The sequence below is a fragment of the Octodon degus genome, unplaced genomic scaffold (genome assembly GCF_000260255.1).
Source record: "Octodon degus isolate 3935 unplaced genomic scaffold, OctDeg1.0 scaffold00002, whole genome shotgun sequence".
In the NCBI taxonomy this organism is placed as follows: domain Eukaryota; kingdom Metazoa; phylum Chordata; class Mammalia; order Rodentia; family Octodontidae; genus Octodon; species Octodon degus.
Window position 1 is genome coordinate 984,889 of NW_004524578.1, and position 11,286 is coordinate 996,174.

The window sequence follows — 11,286 nt, forward strand, 5'->3', positions numbered from 1 at the left end:
GTGCAGTGCTGGTGGCTTGTTCAGAAAGTCATTTCACATACCCATCACCTGAATTTCTCATTTTTTTTTTTTGGCAAAACTGGGGATTGAACTCAGACTCCTGCACTTGCCAGACAAGTGCTTATTCTACTGATCCATCTCCCTGGCCTCTCATTTCTTTTGATATCTTTTTAAAATTCAAAAGGTGATTTTTTTTATTCAAGTAGAACCCAATGTACACCAGACATTGTTCTGCCCACACTCTACCCTGCCACCACTCCCTTTCATCAGAAAGACATCCTTGAGGGCCTCTGGAGACACATTCTCTCAACACCCTTTGGTGCTTCTTCCAAGCCTGCTCTCAATGGAGCTCAGAAAGCCAAGATGAATCCTACCCTTTTCTCAACAGTTCTCATACAACACATGGAGCCTCAGCACCCAGACCTTCCCCAGAGGTGCAGGAGAAAGGAAGCCCTCTCGAATCTATGCATAAAGGGTATGGCTGACCTCCCCTTCCACCTTGACTGACCCCATTTTTCCCTTCCCATTATGTACGTGCTTCTTGGGGAACCTTGGCAGAGGTATTTAACTTCCAAGATAGAATCATGATGAAATCAAAGGCTTTATAGATAAGAAGATACAAAAGATTTTCCAACCCGTAACCAGCACCCACAATGTGCTCAGCAATGTAACAGAGGGTGGACAGTGAAAAACAAGACTTGGAATCCAGGGATATTTCACGGATGCCTGAGAAATAGAGGACAGATCGCCAAGGTCAGTGTGGTGAAGAGGAACCCAAGCAAGCGGTGTCAGCATTCACTCTACACCAGTCTTCCCTGTAATTCCTCTCAACCACCCACTTCTCTGCATGAACAATATACATGACCCAGTGGTTTCAATAATTCCTTTCTCTTCTGTTCACTATAGTTCACAACCTTTGCACAGATGTGTGCTACTAACTCAGAAACTACCTACCTGAGCCTGGCCAACTCCCTCCCCTTTTCCTAAGGATGATGTACTACACCCTGGCCTCACTGTCCTCCCCTTGCCGTACACCATGAGGAAATCTAGATGACTTCCAACGTCTCTTTTTTTGTTTTATTTTTTAAATTAGAGTATATTTGTAATACAGAGTGCTTACACTCCATGTGTGGAGTTGGCACATGCACTCATTTTAAATCTTTGTTCATCTTTCTCTCCTCCTTCCAATGTTTCTTGGTCCCTTTCCCATTTGCAGAAGACCTGTTTCCTACTTCCTGCTGTCCACATTTTTTTTGTCTTTGTGTAGACTTTGGGATTTTTTACATAAGAGGAATGATGTGATATTCAAACTTGTGTGTCTGGGCTATTTCACTTAACATATGACCTCTAGCGGCATCCATTTTTCCTACAGATGGGTCAAGGTTATTCTTTATGGCAGAATAGTACTCCTTCCTTGTGTTTCAGTAACAAAGAAATTCTTTCAGAGACTTGCCCTTGTATTATACAAAGTTATTTCTAGATCCAGCCTCTCTGCAGCTTTACTTATTAGTAAGTATAAAATTACTCTTTCTCATCAGACCGTGTCTCCCAAAGACATAAAGAGTCCTTCAGCTCACCCTGATACATGTTCAGTCATTCCTGCTCTGCCTGGTAGACCCAGGTTCTGAGTGCTCTTCTCCTCCACACTGACAGTCATGCCGGTGCACGTCGCCACACATGCCTTACTCCGTGCTGGTCCAGGTATTCCCCAACTCAAAGTGCAGAGGCACAGCTCCTTTTCTGATTATGAGTCTGGTAAATGTATTGAAAAAGGAATTTTTTCTTAACATAAGCACAATGCCCTAAGGAAGTTTAGTCAGGACACTGGTATCTTTAGTACTGGCATACAGTATTTTGAAGTAGAATGTACACTTGGAGTAATTTTTAGCACAAATAAGACAATTTTAAAGGAATTTCAAGCTCAAGCAGGGCCATGATAGTGGTATCTCCAACTTTATTACACAATGATGAATCTCCTATGACTCTGGGAAAGTGTTTTGCTGAGAGTTTGGAAAGGGCTTCCACTTTCAGCTTGGAAGCAGAAAGTTCCACCCAAACATGAGAATGATTTAAAGAAGCTATAGTGCACACCAGAAAGCTAAAGACACAAAGAATCTTAAGCAAATTAATTAATCTTAAGCAATCTGAAAGAAAATCTGCTCTTCTAGCAACAGAGGCTCACTGCCGCCTTGATCTCTGGGAGCAATGCAGAAGTCAGAACAAACACCCCTACGGACTTCCGTAGTGAAAGATCAGCCAAAGACCAACTAACTTCCATTGGCCTCACACTCCCTCCCTTGACAGGTTAGACTTCTGTGGTGTTTGAAGGAAGCCTCAATCCAACTGCCCAGTCTCCCCTTCAGGAATCTCTCTTATGGCCTGGGAGTATCACCAAGAACTTAACGTAGGGCACAGGGAATGAAAATTCAGAATTTTTCCTGGAGAGCTAGAGCACAAGAGTGGCTCGGAAAAGGCTAGCATAAAACAGGGGGGCGATGACGGCTCCTTGAGGTGCACAGCTCTTCCTGCATGCAAAGGACCTGCTGCAGGGCTCTGCACAGGGGCAGACAGCAGACAGCAGTCCTCCGCAAAGTGCACGAGAGCTCTTCTGGCTCTGCTGATGGCTAGCAAAGACAGCAGGCAGAGAAGTGACAGGGGAGCAATCTCCGGAGGCTGGAACACCCAGGAAGGGAGCTGAGGAGTGAAGAAAACTCCCAGTTGAACCATAAAAATTTGGCAAGCTGATTTAAAGGCAGAGAGAAAGAAAGGGAGAGAAGAGAGGGCAGACAGGAAGAGAAAGAAAGACTTTGTACCTTCACAAAACATACAGCTGGGCCTGATGCATAGATATTTGAAGTCCCACCATTCTTAGGCTTGCAGCTCTGCTTAAAGGAAGGTCTTTCTCTGACCTTCAAAATATGGTAAGCCATCCCTGTGAAGCTTAATCTAAGTATAGTTGCAAGAAATCCCAGACCTAACTCGGCCTTATATTAGATCAAGTCCCAAATTTTAATGATCGGGCAGAAGGAGAATTATGCCTTTTTCTGGGAAGAAATATGATTACTGTCAGTCTCTGGCATTCACATATATTTTCACTACAAAGAATTAAGAAACACGGGCAGCAGCAGATGAATGTGACCCACAGACAAAGAAAATCATTACAAGGATACCTAGGCTTAATCGAGAAGTTTGAATTGACAAAAAGTTTTTCAAATTAACTCTAATCAATATATGGAAATATATTGTGACAAAGAAGAAAAATTTGACATAATAAGGGATTACCTAGCCGAGAACAATGAAAAGGACAAATAGAAACGGTATAATAGGAAAAACTAAAATGCCAAAATGAATAATTCATTCAGTGAGCTGAAGAGCAAACTGAACATGAGAGCAAATGATCAACGAGCGTGAAGGTTTCTAATGAAAAGTACAGAACGTAGAACACACAAACGCAGCAGAAAGAAGCTCCTGAAGTGCACGCGGGACCAGACAGACAGGATGGCAGTGCATGCATCTGCCATCAGCGACAAAGCAGTGCAGGAGAGAAAAACGTAGAAGAGTTAGTTGAAGAGAGAATAGCTAACTTTTTGGCAAGATGTTTAACCTACATATCCATTAGCTCAGTGCATCCCAGTCAAGAGAAATGGAATGTTTGTATCATAAAACAGCTGAAAACCAAAGGTAAAAGTTTTGCAATTAGTGAGCATAAGATATGGTGTACAGGAGAACAATACGAAAACTACAAAAACACCTGTGTTAAAAATTAATTTGTGAAAACAAATACATAAAAGTACCAAAATTGTACATATTAATGGAGTACCACATGCTATTCCCATAGGTGCATATATTGGACAATTAGATTAAATATGTCTGTCTCCTGCAACACTTATTAATTCTCATTCATGAAATCGTTGAAAATCCTTTTGTCTCTCTTTTTGAGATATACAGTAGACAATCACTTTCTGCAGCAGATCTCTTTAATTCCTGTCTAACTATGCCATATCTCATCTTTCTTTTATGCCCCCTCCCTTTCCTTGTTAACTACCATTCTATGTCAACTTCTGTATAATTAACCTCTTTCTGTTCCAGGTATGACTGAGTCATGTGATACTTCTAGTCTTTTAATCCACAGCACTGGGACAATAAAAATCTATGCACCAAAGAATAGAACTACATCCTTGAATCTGATTGGATACTTAAAAAATCAACTCAAAATAAAGAATTCAATGTAAGATACAAATGAACTACTAGAAAAAGACGGGAAATGTTTCAGGACACTGGAATGAGAAAGTGTTAATTTTGGACAAAACCCTCAAAACGCAGGAAATAAAAGTGAACATTGACAAATGAGGCAAAATCAAGTAAAAAAGCTACACACCAAAGGAAACAATCTTCAGGGTGAGGAGCCCACATGTACAGTGTAAGAGGAGAAAATATTTGCATACTATTTCCTGAAGGTCCACACTATGAGAAATGCTCAGGAAACTGCATCAGGCTGCAGGGATCTGGTGCTCTACCGGACTCAGGAGATGTGGAAAGGCATAAGTGCATAAGAAAAGATCTGGATGTGTATGTATACACCTGAGAGTTTAATAAAAATGCATATGCTCATGTATTACCTAACAATGGGATATATTCTGAGAAATACATCATAAGCAGTGCTGTCACTTTGCAAACGCCAGGGAGTTCAATTGCACCAATTACAAAGGCCACTCTGTTACTGGGCAGTAGGATTTTATGGGACCAGATGCACATACGTGGCCCACTTACTGCAACATTGTTGTGCAGCACATGATAGCGATTAAGAGCACTTTGAAATTGTTTAATACACATCATGCACCTGTGTAAAGACAGGAGCATGTTTAACCCTATTTCCTCCTTAAAAGCAGTTAAGGGAAGAGAGTTCTTTTCTGTGTACAAACTCATTTGAATCCAAAAAATTATTCAAGATGTTTGTATAGTGAAGAAGAGTAATTCCTGGTGTCTTGCTGTGTAGAGTGTAATCATGGTCAACAATAAGCATCTTATAACATACACTGCAAAGTACTTACTGTGCTTATGGTGTCTCCCCACGTGAACATGAACTCCCGGGGACAGAGGCTTTTCCTCCACCTGTACTGCTTCAGCTCCAGAACCAAGCAGACCACCCAAAATATACTGAGTGCTCAGTCAAATGTGTTGAATTAACTTTTAAGTACATGTTTAAAATAACCTAATATATGCACTTTGACATAGATTATTATATTAAGGTCATATTAAACTACATTGCCCATAAAAGAATATTTTTAAAATATACTGATAAAATATGTGTGTAGTTATGCATTGTTTATTGAAGCATATGCTCTGAGACATGCACTGCCAGTTTCATCATCATGGGAATATCATTGATGGTCCTTATTCAAACTAAGCCACCTATGATGTCATTAGGACATAAGCACTTAAGGCACTACTGTCACATATGGGATCTTTTGGCTGAAACACCGTGATGCAGAATAGCTGTGTGAATAATGCAGGCAGTCCTCACTCTGCACAGTCCTTAAATGTATGCCTGTTAGAACAGCATCTCCTCGTATGACATCAGCTAACACACGTGTGTGAAAAGCAAACACATTTTACTATGTTAATGAGTATCAGTCAGTATGAGTTTTCAAGGCAAAGGCTTGCCTCATCTACCTAACTTTTAGAGAAAACAATTAGCTACTTGAGGAAATACAGTTGACTTGGTTACTTTTCTCTCATTACTGGACAAAATACCCAACACTCAAAATTAAAGAAGGAAAGGTTTATGTAGCTCACAGCTTGTACAGGTTTAAGTTCATACTTGGCCGGCTTCAAGGCAGTGTGGCAGATAGCAGAAAGCAGCAGTCTGTGGCAGTAGGAAAAGGCAAAACAGCAAGAGCAAAAAGGGAGGAGCAGAGGCAGTAACATGAGCAGAGGCAGAGGCAAACCTCTCTCCGTTCCTCGTACTGCATTCAGACTATCTGCCCCAGGCCCAGTGTAGCACTCACATCTGTCATCCCAGCAGCACTCACACCCGTAATCTCAACCTTGGATCACGAATAAATCACAAACTCAAGAAGTCCACCCCTTGACTACATGAGGCTTTGGGGCGACAACTCGATACAAACCGTAACAACAGCCATATGTTTTCTGAAGATTTTTCATAGAAACTATATACAGAAATGTGAAATAAATAATGATGTGAATGCAACAGGTACAAGGAGCTTAAGTTGCATGGTACTTTGCACAACACTTATTTATGAACTAGATAATATTTTTACAGAGTGTATCATTAAAAATACATATTATAGCTCTTGCCTGGGAAGTGTAAGGGCCTGAGTTCAATCCCTGGTTCCACCCCCCAAAAAAAAAGAAAACAAATAAGAATTGGAAAAAAAACAATAAAAAAAAGAAGGTATCAGTAAAAATCAGTGCAGGAGACAAATGGAGTTCCAAATACTTAATTCCACCTAGATAAGAACCAAAAGAATAGATGTCACAAATAGAAAAAAAATCTGACAACATTCAAATTACACTTTCCTATAGGTAGTTATGTTAAGTGTCAATTGAGTATTCAAAGAGAAAAGCAGTACTAAATGGATTTAAATTCGCAATGAGGGTGTAATGGTTAATTTCATACATGCATCTGCCTAGTTCATGGGGTATCCAGATATTTGGTCAAATGTTGACTGAGAAAAGCAAAGAGGTCAGAGCCCTTCAGTACCACCATCCTGCCTGCCTGGGGAGGAAGTTCTACTGGGACACCTGTGGACTCAAACAGAAACTCAGCCTTTATGGGTCTTGAGTGCGCCTGCAATTTGGATCTACACACATACCTCCCAGCTTCTTAGATCTCCAAACTCACACTGAATCTAAAATAATGCCTGTTCTAATCCTCCAGTTGACTGCCAGGGAGCATGCAGATCTGGGGACTTGTTAGCCTTCATAATTGCATGGGCTAATTCCCTTCAATAAATCCATAAATCCCCCAATAAATCATAAATCCCTTCCATCTCTTTCCTCTTCCTCCTCCTGCTCCTCTTTCTCTTTCCCTTCCTTCTCTTTCTCTCAGTGATGTTGCTCAAATTATGATGTGTTTACATCCTGTAACTAATTGTAAGCTGAAAGCATTTTAAATTTTAAAATGTTTTAAATTCATTTTATCTAGCACACATCAGAGCTTAGGCTACACTAGCATGTTCAGAACTGTAACTGAGCCTATGCTCGGGTAATACTATCCAACACAAAGCTCATTTTATAACAAAGTGCTGAACGTTTCATGTACATATGGATGGATGTCTCATACCAAGATGAGCCACAGACATGCAAAACAACAAACCCCAAGTGCTGGCAACACAGAACCCAGTGTACAATTGTTTGTTTCCCTTTCACAATCACACTGCAAATGGGCAGCTACAACTCCCAGCTACTATCCAGCAGTGAGGGAGACTCTCACTAGCTCACCGTTAGGCCAGGCAAAGATGAAAACTAAAAATGCGGCTTTACTGAATGTACAACACTTTTTCCACAATTAGAATTATCAGTAAGTCAGGCACCATATGTCTGTAATGATAACTTGGGCAGGTCGAACGTTAGAAAGGTTCATATAAACAAAGCCTACACTTACGAAGCTTAAAGAGCCAGAGTGTCTCGGTTAGTGTTATGTTTAGTGACTTCACAAGACAGAGCAGAGATAAACAGGACATAGAAGAATCAATAGGTCAACCCATTCAAAAGACCCACTCACACAGCAGTACGTACAACCCAATGCAAGAGACCATACCAAGTTCATAAGTCAACTAAATAAGAGAAACGGGCAAATTCATGAGCATATTTAGATATTCATCACATTTGTCTGAATATCTGACAGAGCAAATAGCAATCAGTAAGGATGTAGTGGATGTGAGCAATACTCTCAGCCAATTAGACCTAAGTGAGCCTTATAAAGATATTTCACAAAGTAAAAATAAATTTTACTTTCAAGCATGCACAGGATACTTTTCAAATTAGACTTGGTGCTGAATATGAAGTGAGTCTCCATATGTTTAAAGAACTCGGGTCATATTGGATATATTCTCTGATCTTGATTGAATTCAAATAGTAATTTATAAAGTTTCACGATGTTTGGAAACTTAACAATAAAATTAAAGATCACCCATGAGTTAAGAAGAAATCACAAATGTTATAAAATGTTCTGATACAAATGATAAAAGCACAACATACCAAAATTTGCAAATTTTGCTGAAATAATAAATCTTTAAAACTAATTTTAAATATTCATATTACAGGAAAGAAAATATTTAAAAATCAGTTATCTAAGCTTGTACATTAAGAATTCAAAAAAGAAATAAGTAAATATCAGAGCAATTTGAAAAATAAACAGAAGAAAAACGAAATAATTTAAATAGGAAACAGAAAATCTTAAATAAAGCTATTTTCTTTGAAAAGAATAAAATACTGATAAACCTCATACATACTTGTGAAAAGTAATAAATCATGAGAGACAGAGACAGAGTGAGACGCAGATAGAAAACAACATAAAAATCAATCTTACTTTTAAGCACATACATAACTTTTTTTTAAATTAGAGAGGAAAGAGAGACTTTAGTTAATTAAGTGAAAGGGAAAAAATCTTTAAAAGCAAAATTTATCCAAACTAACAAGTGAGAAAATCATCTGAAAGATACGAATAATATGATTTCTGTTAAAACCGGTGATAGGAAAAACTTAGAAATGATTGGGCAAATATTCAAAGAAAACACAAAAATATCTTTAATATATAAAAAAGTATTTATCATTAACCACTGTGAAAATAAAAATGAAAATCACAAATGACAAATTCATATCTTCTAACAGATTGGTGCTACTTATATGTTTAATATACAGAGAATATACAAATCAACATACAAGCTGGATATGATTGCTCATGCCTGGAGTCCCTGCACCCTGGAGGCTGAAGCAGATTACAAGTTTAAACTCAGTCTGGGGAATTTAGCGAGACTCTCTGAAAATAAATAAAAAAGGTTTAGGAAGTAGCTTAGTGTGGAAGCTGTGCATTCAATCCTCAACAATGAAAAAGAACCACCAATTGGAAACAAGCAATCAAATTATAAAATGACTCAAAGATTTGAACATACACGCACTAAAGAATAAAGATATACTAAGTGCATAAACAGACCCTCAGCCTCAGTGAGGAGGTGTAAATTAATGCAGCACAAGACTGCTGTGCGCCCACAGAAATGGCTAATGCCTAAGACGCTGGCTAAAATCCAAAACGCTCGGAACAGAAAATGCTTGTGAAAATATGGAACAGTAACATCTCTCATGCTTTGCTCAGTGAGGAAGGCAAGGCACAGTTTGGAAGACAGTTTCATCGGGTTTTTACAGAACTAAATATGCCCTCACCATACGATCTAGCAATTGTGCTCTTTCATATTTACCCAAATGAACTGAAAACATATGCCCACACAAAATCTCTCCATAAATGTTTGGAGCAGTTTTACACATAATTTCCAAAGCTTACAACCCTCAAAAATATCTTTCAAAAGACGAAAGAAACAAGCTGATATATACACATAATAAAATATTGCACAAGACAGAATGAAATTAGTAACCTGCAAATAAATACTTCAATCAATTTTACTCCTAACTGTCCAAACTCGACAGCAACCAAGATATCCTTTGGTAGGTGGATAAGCATGAAGAAATAATTTTCAGCATTAAAAAGAATATCAAAGTAGGAAAAGAGACATGGGAAAATATATTAACACAATTAGTATAATTACTCATCTTTATTGACACAATAATAAATGCTATATTTATTATGTAAATAATATAATTTCATGAATTGAACATATTAATACTTCACTTTCTTTTATTTCTTTGCCTATATGCATGCTTTATGATACAAGCTGTGAGAGTCTTACTCTACCATGGGGATGTGTTCTAAAATTCCCAGTAGATACCTGCAGCTATGGAGACTACTAAACTGTATATACTCTGCTATTTCCTACACAGATGTACATAGGATAAAGTTTGGTATATCAATTAGGTGGAGTAAGAGATTAACAACAAGTCAGGTGCAGAGGTGCGTGCTTATAATCCCAGCATTTAGGAGATGGGAAGCAAGAAAATTCTAAATCCAAGGCCAGCCTACATTATACAGTGAGTTCAAAGCCGGTCTGAACTTCATAGATCTTTTTCAAATGGGAAGGAAAACAAAAGATGGAAAGGTGGGCGAAGGTGTTACAAAAATAATTAAGAATTATTATTTGTGTGTACTCAGTACGAACATGTGCTAATAAAAATAAAAAATGTCCTATCTATAAAAAGAGAAAGAGAAGTAAATAGATTAATCAATAATAAAAAAATTCTAACACTATATTGTGATAAAATTACAGGCATTTTGAGGGGCAATATTATATGAGATATATTTAAATGCACAAACTAAAATGCCATGATAGCGACTGAATGACAGAGAAGTTGGTAGTGCAGGCTACATGGATACACCGGACAAAGGGGGATTCGGGCAGTCAGGGTAAAGTTATATGACATTTCAGGGAGATACCCTGTGTGGAAAGCGACTTAAAAGAAAACTCAAAACATTTCTATAATTTTCTGTTTAATACTTATAGAACATAAATAGTCATAGTTACCTGAAACCATGGAAATGCAAGCAAGAGAAGTGGGGTATTGTGCATGACATCCTAGAAAAGGCGAAATCTGCGGAGACAGCTAGGTGATCAATAGTTTCCAGGGACTTGGAGGGGACAGAGGATGAAAACATCAAGCATAACAAATTTTTGTCACTATTTCCTAACTATTAGAAATGAGTCATTTAGAGATTAGTTAAAGTATGTTGGAGGATTTGCATGGGTCATTAAACAAAATCCTATAGCAATTTATAGACGGGGCTTCAGCATCTCTGGGATATTTGTATCTGGCGGGGAAATTTTGAGCCAGTCTCTCTGGATGCTATTGTAAGTGAAATAAGCCAGGCACTGAAGTCTGATGTGGGGTCAGAGTACGATGAAGTTTCCACAGAGGCTCCTCAGTTGTAGCAGATGCCACTGCCCCTCGTGGGCAACGCACACACTCCGACAAGCAGCATACGTGCAGGGAGAGCAGCAGGCCTGCCTGCATAAAGCTCTGTGCCTTCAGCCTAGTTCAGCTGAGCCCCTCAGGCTGCTCTAAAACAATAAGGCCTATTTCTTTAAAAGTAATGAGCTGAAATAGGCTTTCTCTATTGTTTGGAACAATCATTCTTAAAGGTTTTTTCGCTCAGGC